This window comes from Trachemys scripta, chromosome 6, assembly GCF_013100865.1.
Source record: "Trachemys scripta elegans isolate TJP31775 chromosome 6, CAS_Tse_1.0, whole genome shotgun sequence".
NCBI lineage: Eukaryota > Metazoa > Chordata > Testudines > Emydidae > Trachemys > Trachemys scripta.
In genome coordinates, this window is record NC_048303.1 from 76,013,753 (window position 1) to 76,033,221 (window position 19,469).

A 19,469-nucleotide genomic window follows, 5' to 3' on the forward strand; every position below is an offset into this window, starting at 1 on the left:
GGGCCATATACGGGGAGCCGGGGGATGCGCCGGGGTCAGGGGGTGCGCCGGGGTCGGGGAGCCCGGGGGGTGCGCCGGGGTCGGGGAACCGGGGTCGGGGAGCCGGGGAGTGCGCCGGGGTTGGGGAGTGTGTCGGGGAGCCGGGGAGTGCGCCGGGCCCGCGGGGCTGGGAGCCGGGGGGTGGTCGGTCGGGGCCGGCACCCCAGGGCCCGAGCCGACCCAGGCTGGAGCCGCGGGGGAACCAGCCTGGGCCGCGCCTTCTCCTCCCTCCCCCCCCCACCCCCCTTACCTGCTTCAGGCTTCCCGCGAATTAAATGTTCGCGGGAAGCAGGGGAGGGGGCGGAGACTTTGGGAGGGGGCGGAGTTGGGGCGGGGGCGGGGGCGGGGCTGGGGGCAGGGCCGGGGCCCCGGGGAGTGTCCTCCATTTGGAGGCACAAAATATGGTAACCCTAGGGTTTGGAACAGGTGCCCCTAGGGTGGAAGGGATTTTTCCTGCTGCATTCCTGCGTGCACCTTCTGTTGGCCAGAGCTGCCTGCAGAGCAGCCTCCATCGTGGCCATGAGGACACTAAAGTTACATTGTTTTTTGAGCCTTCAGGGTGCACTTGGATCACGTTTTTCTCCACAACCACAACATCAAATATCAAGAGAATTGTGATAAAACCTGTGCTACTGTTACCCTGATCTTTATCTAGCATGCTGAATTTAAAGTTGCACATGTGTAGCTGAATCCTTATGAAATGTGTTCAGTATGAAGTGTGTTCATATATTCATATATATTAGATATAATTTATTTATCTCCATGGATAGCCAATGGGAATTTTAAATTAATACATTGAGGACTCTGTTGATTTGTGTTTGAATAAGTCCTCCCCATCAGCAGACTCTCCAGGATTACTTTCCCTTGACCCAAGCCCCTTCAGTTATAATTTATTTTGAATATATTTGTATCAAATAAACTCTCTTCTGCTGCTACTGCTGCTGCCTCTGCATGTTGCCTCTGACTGCTGGTCATAGTAGCTTCAGCAGTGAAAATACCTCGTGCTGTCTGTACACAAAAGACCTAGTGTGAAAGAGCCTTTGTTATTGTACCTTGAATAGAGTGATCTCATGGGATATTTGTGATGCTCTGTAAAAGTTTTTGCATACCAATATAGCTAAATTTAACTGCTAAAAATTTGTTTCAGATTGCTATTGTTCTTCTAGGGAGGATTAAAGAGGAAGAGGGTATTTTGTTCACATGCTGTTGAAGCAATGTTTGGGACATGGGGTTTGGCGTATATCCAGCTTTTTTATGAGATGTTGCTTAAATGAGATGTTGCTTTCATTGGATTGTCTTGCTGAAGATTCAGTTGTTCATAGGCATTCTAAGAAAAATAATATTATCGTTGGCCAGCATAGAGGGGAGGGTAAGTTTTAATTTGAGCAGTGAAGTTTGTTACTAGGTATAGTATGACAGAATTGTGCAATCTCCTCATCTGTGTTGACAGACAGCGCCTCTTAAAACAGACCCGTAGTGGAAATCAGACCAAATAAATAACAGTTTGTAACATTGGGAAGGCAATATTTGCATAACATAAAAAAAACCAACCTCTTCACCCAATATACTTTCAGCTATATTATCCATGGTGTCCCAAGACTTGCATTTTCTTTAGTTTGAACAAAGGCACAATAAAATTATATATATATATATATATATATATATATATATATATATATAATTTTATTGTGCNTGAATCAGAGCGTCAGCCATGCAAAATAAATTTGGATTTCATGGAGAGTCTCTGGCTTGTCTTACTTACTGAGTTAGATATCTAGGCATATATCATCACCCCTGTATAATCATGTTATTTTATAACAACCCCAAAAGTTTATATTTATAAACTTTTGGGGTTGTTATAAAATAACATGATTATACAGGGGTGATGATATATGCCTAGATATCTAACTCAGTAAGTAAGACAAGCCAGAGACTCTCCATGAAATCCAAATTTATTTTGCATGGCTGACGCTCTGATTCAGAGGAGAAGGGTGGCAGGATAAAATCTTAAAATAGAGAGGGAGACATTTTCCTAGGATTCTGAAATTTGTTGTAAATTATTGTTTGGTAAATCCTGATTTGGTGTTTAATTTATTTGCATGGTCATTCTACTCAAGAATAAAACCTGTTATGTAAATGATGCAGAAATTAACCTACTCTCCAAAAAATACAATTCCTTATCAAGGAGGGTCAAACACTGCCCTTATGTCGGAGCTGCACATATTGGTATTTGAGGATAGAATTGGACCCATAATGGATCTCTTCACCTGTTCTTCCTCTTCAAACCCTACTTGCATTTTGACTACTATTTATCAATTGTGTGACTGTCTTCTGTTAACAGAACTTTTATTTCAAAAAGTCTTGGGCTGCTGTATTACTGTGACTGTTTGGCTTGCTGGGTGGTAATTTTAGACAAGGACTTCCTGAGTGTTATAATGTTCTCTCTAAAAATGACAACGTGACTGCACTGACTCGATTCAGGTATCATGCAGATTACAGCTGTGCAAGCAGCCTCCTCCCATACCCATTACTGCCAATTCACCTCAGTGTGATATGAGCTAATGTCCATTTGGGACTAGCATGGGACTCCAATTCACTTTTGATGCAGATTTGAACTCCACTCTCTCTAGAAATGCAGGGGAAAACCCACCGAAGGAAATTCGCGTATTCTCCCAACCGTATCCTGTGCACTTCTGAGCACCTGGTTCCTCTCCATCCTTCCCACAGAGTGGGGATCTTGGTTCTTCTTCATTCCCTGCAAGAGGGAGGACATGTTCATCAGCTTTTCCCCTCCCTGATTTATTGCAGGGATTGCAGGCATAAGATTCTCCCTCCCTAAGCAGGAGATTCTCTTCAGTCTCCCTTGTTCTTGACTCTTGGTCCCTACATGCTGTGACAGACTCATCTGAGAGGCCAGGAACAGAGATGATTCAACTTTATTGAAACACCAATTCCTTAGATTGCTGGTGGGGCAACTGCAAACTTTTTATAAGTAGGTCTGTTCTTGCTGCACATTGTAGTAAGAGAGAGAGTGTGTGTGTGTGTGTCTGTGTGTGTGTGTGTTAAACCTCCCTACATTACTTTAGGTGTCTTGCCAAGGAATTACTCTACTGTGACTCTCAACCCTTGTATTGAGAAAGCTCTTTATTGCATGCCAGTATTTAGTCTATTTTCATAGGTAAAATCCTGACATCCTTAATCAGTAAAAATATCAGTGTTTTTTACCAGTCCCTGAGTAAAATATGAGCAGAGACTTCAGGCCTGCTATGTCTAAGATCTCCTTGATGAATTTGTCATATGTATAGATGTTTTTTCTTCAGACCTTAGATCTTATCTTTTTGGCAAACATATTATGAGGCATTGGGTAATGTATTGCCTGCGGTATAGTTCAGTGCAGAGAGATAAATGAAATGATGATAATATAAATCTGAAAAGAAATGCCACATGGATTAAAAGGGTGCACATTTACAAAACATTTTCATTCCAGTGCAAGAGCTGATATTCATGTGAAGTAAATTATTCTAATAAAGATTTATTGACTAGACACAATAGACAGATCAATGTCATTTGAGTGGACAGAAGACATATTGAACCTATCCCTTGGAGCTAGTGAATCAGTACATCCATTTCACTGTCAGGATCACTTTGAAAAATTGTTCATGAAGCTGCAAGAGTATGAACTGATCAGTTTGCTTTGGTCAGAGTGAGGGCAGAATTTAGGAGAGGAGAAGGGTTGATCATGATAGGAAGGGGTGGATTAAACATGAAAATATTTGACAAAAAGAGCCTCTGATTGTCTCTTAGTTAGCTTGATTTTTGTCAACAGTTGAAGTGAAAACTTGAATTACAGTAATGTAAGTTTTACTAGTTACAATATTAGAGGAATAAAATAAAATAAATAAAATAAGAGCTCATACATATGCAGTTTTTTTCTTGTAAGAGTAGTTCTGCCACTAGCAGAGATTTCACTTATGGGTGTGGGAACAAACTATATATCATCAAGTACTGTGAGTTCTGATTCATGTGGGTTAGTGTGCACTGCAAACTCTAATTTTATTTCTGACAAGTAAAACAAATTCCTTATTTGCGAATTCCTCAATAGCAAAAGATAGAAACCACCAAGTGAAGATGTGTTGTGTTCATTTCTATACATCTAGACAGACATGAACACAACACATCTTCACTTGGTGGATTCTACCTTTTGCTATTTTACCTTTTTTCATGATTGGGGGACACAGAGTGATATCCAGATGAAATGATACATAGCATTATAGATCACACAAGTCTCAGTGTGGGACATGTATGTGACTGAGGTATGCATATGCTGTAATATTGATTCCTGATATGTATTAGGAAATTCCTTTTCTTAACATTTTCTCAGACTGAATAGTTCTTAGACCACAAATTGTTCCACTTAAATCAATAGGACAATTCATAAGGAAGTTTTTCCTCAATGAGAATAAGGATGACAGAATCCAGAGGATGATTCATTCATAGAGCTGAATTTGGTGTCGTTTTAAAATTTATTTTAAGTGCGAGTGACAACTAGTCAAGGAAGGATCTGGTCCTAGGCTTTGGTCTGCACTAAGAATGCTCACTGAATCCCTCCACATCATTCCCATAATCTCATATGCAATATATGCCTTGGAGTGCCAGGGTCTAAGACTCTAGGGCAGTCTGATTGGTGGATTTGCCCTACAGCTGCAGACCAGGGTCCCCTGCACCCTACCAGGAATCCAGGCAGGGTTCTGTGGAAACCTGCTTGGTTTCACTGAAAGTTTTTCGAATACAGATATTTCCAGTGAAATGTTTTGGGCTTGACAAATCGGCATTTTCCATAACTTTATTTCATTGGAAAATTTCTGACCAGCTCTACTTATAGGAGCCACCAAAAATCGTAATTTACTTGTAATTTCTAAAATTCCCCTAATTTAAATCCAACTTTGTCTGATTAACTTCTAACTTTTCCCTCTAGAAACAATGAGAATCTTCAGCTTAAGATGTAAGGTTTCTTTTCCCAGCTATTTAGATGGAGTGCTGGGGGTCAAAAATGGAAACTATCAACACCTTAACAGTGGACAGAGTCATTACTGTGGCTTAAGTAATAGGTAACTTAGCTGCAGAGCCAAAATTTCTGATGCTACATGGCTTTGGTACTTATCCAGGCCCCAAATCAGCAAGGCACGTAAGATTAATGTTATACATATCTTTAAGACAATCTCTATTCGGAAGAGCACTTAAGCATTGAAATCCCACTGAAGTCAATGGAAATTCAGCCCCTGCTTAAATTTAAGCACATGCTTAGGTGTTCTGCTGAATCATGGCCCCATTGTTTAAGCCCAGGAGTAAATACAGAGTTCTTCTCCAGTCCTTAATTAGGAGAATTACTTGTCTAATGATTTACAGTACCTTTTGGAATGAAAATATGAACCACAGTAGCTTTAGAAATCCATTCCAAACAGCACAAAGTGACATAAATAATGTATGCCCCCCTAAAGAAAGTACTCAAGCACATATTTATCTTCAACCCTCCTAATGTTCGGGGTCTATCTGACCCCAACAAGCCCAAACATTTTTCATGCCAAACCTGTGCCTCTTCATACATTAAGTATCCTCAGACTAGGGATGAGGTCAATCTTTCCACATTAGTTTATCATCATACCTGTTGTGGTTTTTGTTTAGCAAAAAAGATCACTAAAAAGGTAATGGGGTCAGTTAGACCACTCAATATTAGTGAACGGGGACAATGAAAGTACTACGCTTCCAAGATCTTTGGGGATCGCTTGGACCCTAAATACATACCAAAATTTAAATGAAATATGAAACCACTGCCTTTCTTTTCTTCAAGGAGTCTCCTGAGGACAACCCGTATATTAACCTGTCTGCAAATCTGTTGTGGTGCAAAAAAGTCACTCAAAAGATATTGGAGTCAGACCCCAAATTAATTATGCAGGCATTTTATTTTGAGGCAGCAATATATTTCAGCATTGTTTTTACCATCATAGATTCAGTGTTTTTTGTTTTTTAAAAAATGCACCTGTGGGGTCTAGGGCGGGATGTGGGGTGGGGTCATTGACATCCCAGATAACATTTTCCTCATGTATCACCACAATTGTCCAGCAAATTGAGTTTCTTTGAAGATAACACTGTCAAATTGATTTTCTGGGAAACCTACACTTGCTAGGATTCTGAGGAAGCCACAGTTGTGAAATCTATTTTCAGGCAAGCACACACTTGACAGATGCTGTTGCTGGGGCAAAGAATTTCTGGGGAAAAGACTCACTGCTGCACATGCACATTGCATATCTGAATGCACACATTGGATTTTGTTGAATCACACATGGCATAATAAATCTTTGAGTAAGAGCTGGGTATTTCTAAGGGACCTGGGTACAGAAATGGTGAAACCACTGGTGCAGGAAAGGAACATTGCAGACCTTCCTTAGGCTTCTAGGGAACATAAGAAGCATAAGTGATCCATCCCCTGTTGCCCATTCCCAGCTTCTGGCAAAGACAGGCTGAGGACACTTCAGAGCATGGTTTTGCATCCCTGCCCCTCCTGGCTAATAGTCATTGATGGACCTATCCTCCATGAACTTACCTAGTGCTTTTTTGAATCCTGTTACAGTCTTGGCCTTCACAACATCCTCTAGCAAAGAGTTCCACGGGTTGACTGCATGTTGTGTGAAGAAATATTTCCTTTTGTTTGTTTTAAACCTGCATTTTATTAATTTCATTTGATGACCCCTAGTTCTTGTGTTATGAGAAGGAGTAAATAACACTTCTTATTTACTTTCTCCACATCTGTCATAATTTAATAGACCTCTATCATATCCCCCCTTAGTCGCCTCTTTTCAAGCTGAAAAGTCCCAGTCTTATTAATCTCTCCTCCAATGGAAGCTATTCCATACCCTTAATTATTTTTGTTGCCCTTCTCTGTATCTTTTCCAGTTCCAATGTATCTTTGTTGAGATGGGGTGACCACATCTGCATGCAGTAGTCAAGATGTGGTCATACCATGGATTTATATAGAGGCAATATGATATTTTTTGTCTTATCTATTCATTTCCTAATGATTCCCAACATTCTGTAAGCTTTTTTGACTGTTTCTGCACAATGAGTGGATGTTTTCAGAGACCAATCCACAATGACTCCAAGATCTCTTTCTTGAGAGGTAACAGCTAATTTGGACCCCATCATTTTATATGTATAGTTGGGATCATGTTTTCCAATGTGTATTACTTTGCATTTATCTACATTGAATTTCATCTGCCAGTCACCATAGTTTTGTGAGATCCCTTTGTAACTTTTCACACTCTGCTTTGGGCTTAACTATTTTGAGTAGTTTTGTATCATTTGCAAATTTTGCCTCCTCACTGTTCACCCCTTTTTCCAGATCATTTATAAACATGCTGCACAGTACTGGTCCCAGTATAGGATCCTTGGGATACCACTATTTAACTCTCTCCATTCTGAAAACTTACCATTTATTCCTACCCTTTGTTTCCTATCTTTTACTGATCCATGAGAGGACCTTCTATCTTATCCCATGACAACTTACTTTGCTTAAGAGCCTTTGGTGAGGGACCTTGTCAAAGGCTTTCTGAAATTCTAAGTACACAATAGCCACTGGCTCACCCTTGTCCACATGTTTGTTGACCCCCTCTAAAAATTCTAGTAGATTTGTGAGACATGATTTTCCTTTACAAAACCCAACAAATCATATTCATCTGTGTGTCTGACAATTCTGTTCTTTACTATAGTTTCAACCAATTTGCCTGGTACTGAAGTTAATCTTACCAGACTGTAATTGCTGCGATCGCCTCTGGAGCGTTTTTTAAAACTTGATGTCATATTAGCTATCCTCCAGTCATCTGGTACAGAAGCTGATTTAAATGATAGGTTACAAACTACAGTTAGTAGTTCTGCAATTTCACATTTGAGTTCCTTCAGAACTCTTGGGTGAATACCATCTGGTCCTGGTGACTTATTACTGTTAAATTTACCATTTTTTCCCCAAATCTCCTTTAATGACACCTCAATCTGGGACAGTTCCTCAGATCTGTCACCTAAAAAGAATGGCTCAGATTTGGGAATCTCCTTCACATCTTCAGCCAGGAAGACCAATGCAAAGAGTTCATTTAGTTTCTCCTCAGTGACCTTATCTTCCTTGAATGCTCCTTTAGCATCTCGATCGTCCAGTGGCCCCACTGGTTGCTTAGCAGGCTTCCTGCTTCTGATGTACTAAAACATTTTTTTTTGCTGTTACTTTTTGAGTCTTTGGCTAACTGTTCTTCAGATTCTTTTTTGGCCTTCCTAATTATATTTTTATACTTCACTTGCCAGAGTTTATGCTCCTTTCTATTTTACTCAATAGGATTTAACTTCGACTTTTTAAAGGATACCTTTTTGCCTCTAACTGCTTCTTTTACTTTGTTATTTAGTCACAGTGGCACTTTTTGGTCCCCTTACTATGTGTTTTAATTTGGGGGATACGTTTAAGTTGAGCCTCTATTATGGTGTCTTTAAAAAGTTTCCATGCAGCTTGCAGGGATTTCACTTTTGGCACTGTACCTTTTAATTTTTGTTTAACTAACTTCCTCATTTTTGTGTAGTTCCCCTTTCTGAAATTAAATGCTACCATGGTGGGCTGCTTTGGTGTTTCCCCCCCACAGGAATGTTACATTTTATTATATTTGGGTCACTATTACCAAGTGCTTCAGCTATATTCACCCCTTGGACCAGATCCTGTGCTCCACTTAGGACTAAATTAAGAATTGCCTCTTATCTCATGGGCTCCAGGACTAGCTGTTCCAAGAAGCAGTCATTTAAGGTGTCAAGAAACTTTATTTCTGCATCCCATCCTGAGGTGACATGTATCCAGTCAATATGGGGGTAGTTGAAATCTCCCATTAATGTTGAGTTTTTTATTTGTATAGCCTCTCTAATCTCCGTGAGCATTTCACAGTCACTATCACTGGTCAGGTGGTCAGTAGTATATCCCTACTGCTATATTCTTATTATTCAAGCATGGAATTGCTATCCATAGAGATCCCAGGAAGCAGCGTCTAGTTGCTGATCCAGAGACTAGGAAACAAGGATGATGTTCCATCTGTTCCAGAACAAGAAACAGAAAAACACACAAAAATGTGCAAAGTGTAAAACCTTTGTATGTTCAGAACACGTTACTTGTTTGCTCTCTTTGCTCGAAGTAGTAGGCCACTTTGCTGTGTTTGTGCCTTTGATTTTGTTGCTGTTGCAATCTATTTTCATTGTCTAAACATAGCGTCAGTTAGAGCCTAACACTTGTATAATTTGTAGCTTTTAAAAAAAAATGTGTTTGATCATGGGGTCAGTTAGACCCCAACACAAGTACTATGTAGTGTGCTTCTGAATCTAGGAAAGTTTTAATTTGTTCATAGTTTTATAATTCACTGGTTACAATAAAGTTAGTTTTAAATGCATGCCATGTGTTTTTTTTTTTCTTCAAATTTTGACATACTCAGGGTCTCCAAGACCCTAATATGGAAATAGTTGGGTGATTTTTTGTTCTATACGAGGTAAGCAGGTGCTTACATCCAGTGGGACTAAATATATGCTTAAGCACCTCCCTGAATAATTATGCTTCCTGAATCGGGGCCATAATTTCTACTTTAATTTGCTTTAAAATATATTATATATTAACATTATCTATTAAATGTCATAAATGAACAATGAATAATTGGAAGTAATTTATTCCTGTTTTTAATTAAAGTTCATTTAGGTGTAAGGGATAGTCTCAATAAATCTTTCTTCTAAACGTTTAACAGTAATTTAATAATTTCAATAGCACACTTTATTTCACTTAGCAATACTAGCTTTAATGATAAACCTCTGGTGGTTGAAGGCATTGGGTTTTACCTTGTACTTTACATTTCCCTTGAAGCATGTAATTTTTTAAATATAACTACATTTCTTATCAGCTGTTATGGTGTAATTAATTACTAGAAATGCTAGTGCCTGTATTAAAATCAGTTAAAACAACTAATTGACTTATGACATATCCCATGTTAAAATATGTAGTTTTGTTTTTTATGGTCACAAAAAGGCTTTCTTATGAGAGCTATACTTTTATTCTGACCTTTTTTAACATACACTCATACTGTGGCTCAAAGAAACATTTGTATCTTTCTATTCAAGAGTTACCAAATAATCTTTAAAGCATATGCTTAGTGTGTCTGGAGGGATTAAGTGGTGTTTGGTAAGTAGGTGTTGGGAGGAGAAAAAATATGATTAACTTTAGGTTGTCATAAAAACAGTGTTTATCACTGTTATTATTTTACATGTAGAATGTTGTTTATATTAATAGGATCACTGGTGAAGCTCAGCACATATTCAAGTGGCCACATTAAAACTTAACATCTGGAAATGCTAAATATTTTAAATAAAAATTAAAAAATTGTTTAAAAAGTCTATATCCCTTAAAAATAGCAAAAAAAGGAATTTCAAAATATCAGAGAAAGTAAGATTGGATTCATGGCCTGGTTGCTAAAATTAATACAAAATTGGGTTCAGTCCTGCAAACTCTTGCTCACAAGAATAATTTGTGAGTGGATGACCCTAAGCGGGGGGGGGGGGGGGGAGATAGATATGCTGGAGGGTAGGGATAGGGTCCAGAGTGACCTAGACAAATTGGAGGATTGTGCCAAAAGAAATCTGATGAGGTTCAACAAGGACAAGTGCAGAGTCCTGCACTTAGGACGGAAGAATCCCATGCACCACTATAGGCTGGGACCAACTGGCTAAGCAGCAGTTCTGCAGTAAAGGACGTGGGGATTACAGTGGATGAGAACTGGATATGAGTCACCAGTGTGCTTTTGTTGCCAAGAAGGCTAACAGCATATTGGGCTGCATTAGTAGGAGCATTGCTGGCAGATCGAGGGAAGTGATTATTCACCACTCGTGAGGCCTCATCTGGAGTATTGTGTCCAGTTTTGCCCTCCTCCCACTACAGAAAGGATGTGGACAAATTGGAGAGAGTCCAACAGAGGGCAACGAAAATGATCAGGGGGCTGGGGCACATGACTTACGAGGAGAAGCTGAAGGAACTGGGCTTGTTTAGTCTGCAGATAAGAAGAGGGAGGGGGGATTTGATAGCAGCCTTCAATTACCTAAAGGGGGGTTCCAAAGAGGATGGAGCTCAGCTGTTCTCAGTGGTGACAGATGACAGAACAAGGAGCAATTGTCTCAAGTTGCAGAGGGGGAGGTCTAGGTTGGATATTAGGAAACACTATTTCACTAGGAGGGTGGTGAAGCACTGAAATGGGTTACCTAGGGAGGTGGTGGAATCTCCATCCTTAGAGGTTTTTAAGGCCCAGCTTGACAAAGTCCTAACTGGGATGATTTAGTTGGTGTTGGTCCTGCTTTGAGCAGGAGGTTGAACTAGATGACCTCCTGAGGTCTCTTCCAACCCTAATATTCTATGATTCTATGAAATAGTTCCATTGACACCAAAATAAATGTATTGTCTTTAATTTAATTGACTTGAGTTGAACTACTCACACGAGTAAGGGTTATTAGTGTGAAGGGTTGTAGAATTGGGTCCTAAATATGAGTGAACCTCTTTGTATTCAATTTGGAGCAAAAGCAGTTAGTTGTTCCAAACTATGGTTTAGAACAACTAACTGCTTTTGCTCCAAATTGAATACAAACTATGGTTTAGAACAACTAACTGCTTTTGCTCCAAATTGAATACAAAGAGGTTCACTCATATTTGTTCCATATTTGTTCCAATTATGGTACAAGTTGTACCATTTCCATACCAGGGGGAAAAATTGCTAAAATTGGTTACATAATTCACTACAAATACTGGCCCCAATTTAGGACAGCACTGAAGCATGTGCTTAGTCATGCATAAGTTCTTTCCTGAATCAGGTCTATATTCATTGCAAATTTTGGCAATTTTTTATCCAGTAACTTTTGTTTGTTTAGGAATTTGATCAGTTCAGTAGATGGTGAACAATGTGTGGTGAATTTTGGTGAATCATTATTTGCAAAAGCAATTTTTTTCATTATTTGATTAGTTCTATCAACAAATGGACTGATCCTGTCTTATTTACTCAGACAAAGCTCCCAATGGCTTCACTGGGACTATAGGGTTAGTTACTGTATTAAAAATTAAGAACTTCAAAATACAGGGCAGAAAAAATTCAAGTCCCGGTCCTGCAATGAGGTGCACACAAGATCTGATTACATACTATACTCAAATTCATATGATTTTTCTAACCTTCTCTACAATAATGATTATTGTGAGTAGGGTTCATGTCAGTAGGACAGTAAAATTAGCCCTAAAGACTGTCTATGTTTTTCCTTAACAGCTATCCACCATTGTATTCTGAGGTCCAAAATATTTTTAAAAGTCTTGTGAAATGTATGACATGTGAAAGGCATACAGTTCCAGTCCTTTACAGAGTCTAAAAAACACATTTTCATTGTTCTTCCACTTCACAGACCAAAAAGCTTTTACAAAGTTAAAAAAAAGTCTTGAATAAAAATCCTTTCTTTTATACAGAACAATAAGAAAGAATGAAAAATATGCCTCAGGGTAGAAAGCCTTCAATGTAACAAATGAAATCAGATAGAAACAAAAGATTCTAAAGGAAATCCAGATTTAATAGGAAGTGTTGTGTTCTACAAAAAGCACAAAGTACTTTTGTGTCTGGGATGTAGGAAAAATAAGTCTTTTACTAAAAAGCATTAATACTTCATAATTATTAAGAAAGATTTTTCTAAAGAAGAAGATTATATTTGTCATAAGAATGTAGTTCTTGCCTACTGAGGTAACCATACAGATCACAATAGCAAAAATGATATGGAGAATAATCTCTTGTTTTTATTAATTGAAGCCTTTTAAAAAGATTCTCAGAGTGGAATATTCAGCATAGCTGGCCTTGATTTATAGTCCTTTAAATTGATTTCTGAGATTTCTGCTTCCAAATTTTACCACCTTGTAACCCTAGTAACATGCAGGTTTGATGCCACTTGTAGGGATGGACTTACGCGTTTTATCAAATTTTGAACCCACTTGAATGTGGTTGATTTGAAATTTAGGGTGAACTTGAATGTTATTTCGTTCAAGTTTCACTCAGGAGAGTAATTTTCCTCAGAGGGTAGCCTAAAGGAAAGGAGTGACATTATTTTCAATATCCAACTAACCAAACCCTGGTATCAGAGTTGAGTAGTCACAAGATTGCACTCAGTGTTGTGTAATAAGAAAGGATTGGATAAGGTTGGTGACAGTGTCATTCTTGCCATAGGTTTTGCCATGTAAATGAATGGATATTATTCCATTTACTGTTCTTGACACAATCTAGGTCATATAATAACATTTTAGAATTTGTGTCCAAAATACTGCATCAATGAGAATAGTCTCTACCCTATTGTACCTTTTTGGTACTTTGTATTTTGTCTGACTGAGCATTCTACAGAGGCTAATGACACTGTAATCAGGGAACCATAGGATATAAAACCATTCAAAATACAGTTTTACAAGGTCTAAGTTGCATGATATATTACCATAGTATACGTTACTTAAAGGATATTAATATTCCTCTGCTACCTCCGTATGGACAAAGGAGAGGAAAAACCCAAAAAGAATACCAATCCAGTTTTATGGCAAAGATTGTGATTTACCTAAAGCCTAGAAAATGTTACAGACATAACTCACAGCTTCTCTAAGGCTTCATACTGTAAGCTTAGAATATCTTTTGGACAGTACATTGAACATATTTTAATGTATGCTACATATAAGAAGATTTACATCCTGATTTTTAATTCACTTGCAACTCTCCCATTGACTTCAGAGAGGTGGATGGGATGCCCTCTGTCTATGTAGAGTTGAAGTGACTTGTTTAAAGTATAGTTCCTCACAAGGGTTCTGCTCCTTTGTATTTGAGGTGGGCCTGAGTAACAAAGTTCAGATATGGATATAGATTTAAACTCTAAACTTCAGGGTATTTGGATTTGGGATTCTCATGCAGACCTGCCACTAGTCACCACACTTGGATTTCAAACACATTAGTTCCAGAAATATAAAAAAAAAAAAGGCTTTTCTCACTGTCTGTGTTAAGGAAAGAGACCTTGGCTCAAATTCTAAGCTATGGCTAAGCTGTACTCAGCACAGCTCAGGAGAGTGGAAGCACAGGTCGTTTTAAGTCTTTGTTCATCTACTGAAGGTTAATAATGCTGGAAAATCTGAACTGCATTTCACTATAAAGCCAAGTAAGCCACACGCTTAAAGTTTTGCTGAAAATTGTTGGCACGCGGCTACATCAACATCTTGAGACAAGAATTAGCAGAAGTCAGTTTGGTTTCCACCCAGGAGTAGGCATGAGGGAGGCAGTCTTTGCCCTGAGGATCTTATGTGAGCATGTGAGAAGCACAAAGGGAAATGTATATGTTCTTTGTAAGTTATGAGAAGGTATTTGGTAAAATCAAACACAAGAAGGTGATACAAATTCTTGAAGAATCTAATATTGACTCTCAAGATATATAATTAATAGAAAGCCTGTATAGGGGACAGTCTGCAGCAGTCTGAATGAACTATGAACTGTCAAGAAAGATGTAAGTCAAGATTGCATTCTATCTCCACAACTAATAATAGAAAGTACAATGAGGCAAAGTTTAGAAGACACTACCAGGGCATGCAGATCAATATAAGATATGCTGATAATCTATTTTGTATCACTTCACCTAGGGAAGAAATTCAGAACTTGCTTATTGCTGTGAACAATGTCAGCAAGAAATATGGAATGACAATGTTAGAAAGACAAACTATTATAATGAGTAAATACAGTGATGCATAAGGTAGGCAATGCCTATAACTTGATGGTCAAGTGCTAGAACAAGTGAATAGTGGAATCCCCTAATTAGTGGGTCCAGACTCATCAGACAGAAGATGTGATGAAGAAATCAAAAAAAGAATAGAGCTTGCAAAAATGTATTTAACGATTTCCAAAGACTTCTGTTTTCAAAAGTAAAAACTGCACATCTGCACTAGATTGCTGAAGTAGTGCTACATATGATCAGCTCTCCTGAATGGATGTGAGAGGTGGACGCTTAAAAGAATCCAGAGCATTCAAGTTTTGGTGTTACTGAAAAATGTTAAAAACATTCCTGGATAAACAAACCTACAAATGAAGATGTGACAAGAAGGATGAATTTAGAAAGAGCACAATTACTTGAGACCCTAGGTAAAAGAATAACATATTTTTGGGGCCACGTAACTCTCCAATCGCAGAGCAACCTTCTTCTAGCACTCACGCTATCAGGCAAGATTGCAGGCAAACCAGGAAGAGAGAGAAAGAGAGAGCCAGTTACATTGGTAATATCATCAGATGGATTGGTAGCCAAAGGAGAGTGGAAATTTTACAATTCTGTCATGATCATAAAGGCGGGAGGCTACAATTGATAATTTCCATATCAGAGATGTCTCTTGAAGAAGAATTACCATCGTGCCTAGGAGCCCTAGTAATGGACCAGGACTCCATTGTGCTAGGTGCTTCTGAACAAAAGACAGTCATTGCCCCTAAGAGCTTACAATCTAAGTATAAGACAAGAGACAACAGATGGACATAGACAGACAGATGGGGAAGTACAAGGAAACAGTGAGACAGTATTAGTTTGCACATTAGGCAGTGGTCACAGCACACGAGCAGCCTAGTTGTTGTCAAGTTTTTGTAGGCATCTCAGCAAAGGAGAGATTTAAGGAGTGTTTAGAAGAAGGAAAGTGAAGTAGCTTCCTGGATGTTTATGAGGAGCTCCTCCTAAGTGTGAGGAACAGCACGGGAAAAAGTACAAAGGTGCTTGTTTGAAAAATTTAACAAGTTGCCAATGGAGGCTAGCACCCTGGGCCGATTGGAGGCAAGAGTTGACATCTTGATAGTGAATGAGCCTTGAAAGAGAAGATACATAGTTTATGTGTGATGCAACAGAGACGTGCAGTGGAGGGAGGCAAAGAGAGAAGTGACATGGTCAGAGTGACAGCCTAGAGAAATTATATTTGCAGCAGCATTCTGAAGGGATATGAGTGGGGCAAGATTGCATTTGTCAAGGCCAGATTAAAAAAAAGATGTTGCAGTAACTGAGACAAGAGATGATGAGAGCCTGGACAAAAGTTTTTGCTGTGTGGAAGAATAGGAAATAACATATCTTAGAGATGTTATGCAGAAGGAATCAGCAAGATTGAGATGTAACCTGAAGGTGAGGAGAAAGGTTTGAGTGTGAGTCAAAGATGATGCCCAGGCTACAGGCTGGTTAAGTCAGTTATTGCACAGCTGAAGCAGTGCAAAGCAACCTTAATGTACCATAGACCTCGACCTTTTGAACTCAGCTAAAGAAATTATGTTTGGAGGTTTAGAGGGACAGGGGATGAGATTTTTCACTTTTACAGTTGCTATTTATTTAAATTTTTGGCTGCCAAAATTACATTCCCAAATGAGTGAGCAGCTCACTCTGACCCACAATTTGTGGTTGGAAAAAACACATTTTCATGCATGTGTTTTATGGTTAGACTTATGCAATTACTTCAGGCATCACAGGAAAGGAGATTAAAATTATATTAGTCTAGTACTCTGATAAAGGTCTCTTCTGTTTTTGGCAGCAGTATAAATGGCGCTTGTTTCCAGATACATACTATAATGTTTTGCTGTACAATCCCAGGAACAGTTCTGAGCCAGAATCAAATAGTATGTTGTTATCTCCATACCACCTATCTGATAGGAACAAAGAAAGATGCTAAGAAAAATAAATCTTAATTTTAGTGTGATTCTTTACTTTAACATCCATGTTTGCATTAGCAAAAAAAGAAAAACACAAGAAAGTCAGACCTTTAAATAACTTGCCATAAACATGTTGCATCCTGAATATCACATTATATAAGTAACTTTATAGTGTACGTGTAAGGTAGTTGTCTTTGCTGAGTTTCTAAGGGGAATTTTCTTCTGAAATGTTCTTTGACTTGATTTGATAGCCATATTTTGCTCTCATCATATGCCATTCTTTAGAGAAGCTCAGAATTACATGTGATCAAGATGGATTTGTCAGGAATAAACTTGGACTCATTCATGCTTCTCTTTTTGTTACCTTCTCAAGCGCAATCAACATAGAGAGACAGAGATCAGGTCATGTTAAAATTGGACTGACGCATTGTTTTTGTTTATAAGGAATATAAGAGTTATAAAACCAAAAAGGTGTACTTCTAATTATACAAATTCCTTTCTCACACTGTAAAATATCAGGACACCTTGCCTACTAATTTGCAAGTCACTACCAGGCTACATAAGCCATGTGCATAAAAATGAGACCCGTCTAGCATAATAACAATGTGCATTAAAGTTATTATAATATGAAATACACAACTTTAAATCTTCAAGTATCATACAAAAGCCCCAAGAATAGTACCAATTTGCATCACACATTTTCTTCCTTTGCTTTTTCCTTGAAGAAGGTTCTTTGCAACTGAAGCTCTGGGACCATTTCTGTTCATAAAGTTGTCATCTGACACTGCGCTTCAGAGAGCATTTATAATTTGTTTTTATGTTGGTAACTTTATATTGTCTTAGGGTTCCATATCATACTGATGCATTTTAAATGAGGGTTTATATAATATAATGCCCTTATTCCCAAAGGCATGCCTTCGCTTTTACTGAGAGCCTTTTGAGAGGAATGTTTGCTGTCCTATATTTGTAACATTGTGTGATGTACAGAGGACATACAGTAGGGGACTAAAAAGATATTATTCTCAGATGAACAAACTGTATAAGTGGCACCAAATATTTTTCTTTGCGAAAAAGTCTACTATGCAGTTTTTGGCAAACATTTCTCTGAGTTTCTTCCCACAGCGTGAAATGTAGGATATAAGATCCCTATGACTCCCACAAAAGAGTTGACTTTGAACAGTAGCTCTGGAAAACTGTTTTATTTAAAATTGAGAAAACTGAGGTTGCATATAGTGTGTGCAGGAATGGTGTTTGGTATTTTGAAGAGGCTGTGCCCGTGAAATTGAGATCAGATTGGACCAAATATATGCAATATGGATATGGTGGGGCAAATCTTCTGTTGGTGCAAATTGTGATTACTCCATTGAAGTCAATGGAGCTATGACAGTGAAGATCTGTTCCAGAATATTTTGAAAAATATTGTTTCATTATTTATAAATCCAGGGATTAACTCCAGACCCCACTGAAATCAGTGGAGTTTTGCCATTGATTTCAGTGAAGCTAGGATTTCACCCAGTAAGGAATAAACATTCTCTAGCTACTAGGAATAATGATGAAAATACTTTGCAAATAGAACATCGCTATTGTCAACATCAGCTACTGATTGGTGAGGTCCATGATAATACATTAATATAATCACATTAAAGAAACAAGTTTTTACCATTCACATTACACATCTCAAAACTTAGTTCTTGAGGCTCATGAACATGATGACCCATTGAGAGAGCAGTCATTGGTGCATAGATTCTGAGTTGCTTTAGTATAGGACTCAAATCAATTCCCTGAATTGTTAGTGCTGAGTCTTATTATTTTCTGCTAAAACAGTTCTGAATATGGGACTTTTATTTCTTTTTACTGTGTGGTACTCTTTCCCCTCCCTTATGCCCTGTATTGTGAAAGATGACTTATTACCCTAATTCGGTTTGGTAGAAGTCTCTAGCTGACACTTTCTTCTGCCCCTGTGTGTTTGTCTGTGTGTGTGTGTGTGTGTGTGTGTGTGTGTGTGTGTGTGACCTTGGAGTAGTAAGGATGGTTGTTATAGTAGCTATTCTGATTGAACTCTAGCTGACAGTTTGTAACCCGAGGATACTCATTAATTCAAAGAGTACTCTTTTTACCAGATTAACAGCTGTGTGACTTCCAGCCTGTCTTAGTTTTTGAATATGAGGCAGAAGTAGAAATAGGCTGATCTAATATTTGGTAAGTTTAGCCTCCAAAGATAATTAAAAATAAACAAATCTCTTTACAGGAAGCATTTCTACCCCTTCCCTTTGCCCATATTTGTTTTGTGTATTGTAATTTAAGTATCTGTTTCTGATAAATCACTTTCATTTCCTATGAGAGACCTTATTGATTAGAGTGATATATAGAAGAAAAGTATGCAATTTATCTATTTTGTGCAAGAATATTATTTAATCCCATTAATCATTCAGCTTTCTCTGAAGTGGTGCCCATAACTCACAGTTAGAGAGTAGGCTAGTGACAGACCTAATGTAATAGACTACCTTACAGCAGTAGTTGTTCTGGTAAAATACTCTGGCATTATGCTATAGTGAAATAACTAAGTAGTCAGTATTTGTTTCCCACCCTCTCACCCTTCTCTACAGAGGGTGACCATGAGACTGGAAAACTAAAGAGTGAGCACTAGTGTTTTTATTTTAATAGGCCCCGTGC

The 19,469-nt window shown here is 38.4% G+C and overlaps 1 protein-coding gene across 1 annotated transcript in view; it reads left to right on the top strand.

Moving 5' to 3' along the window:
* Positions 1-19,469, top strand: part of MEGF10 (multiple EGF like domains 10) — a 144,507-nt gene that overhangs the window by 60,929 nt on the left and 64,109 nt on the right. The window lies entirely within an intron of this gene.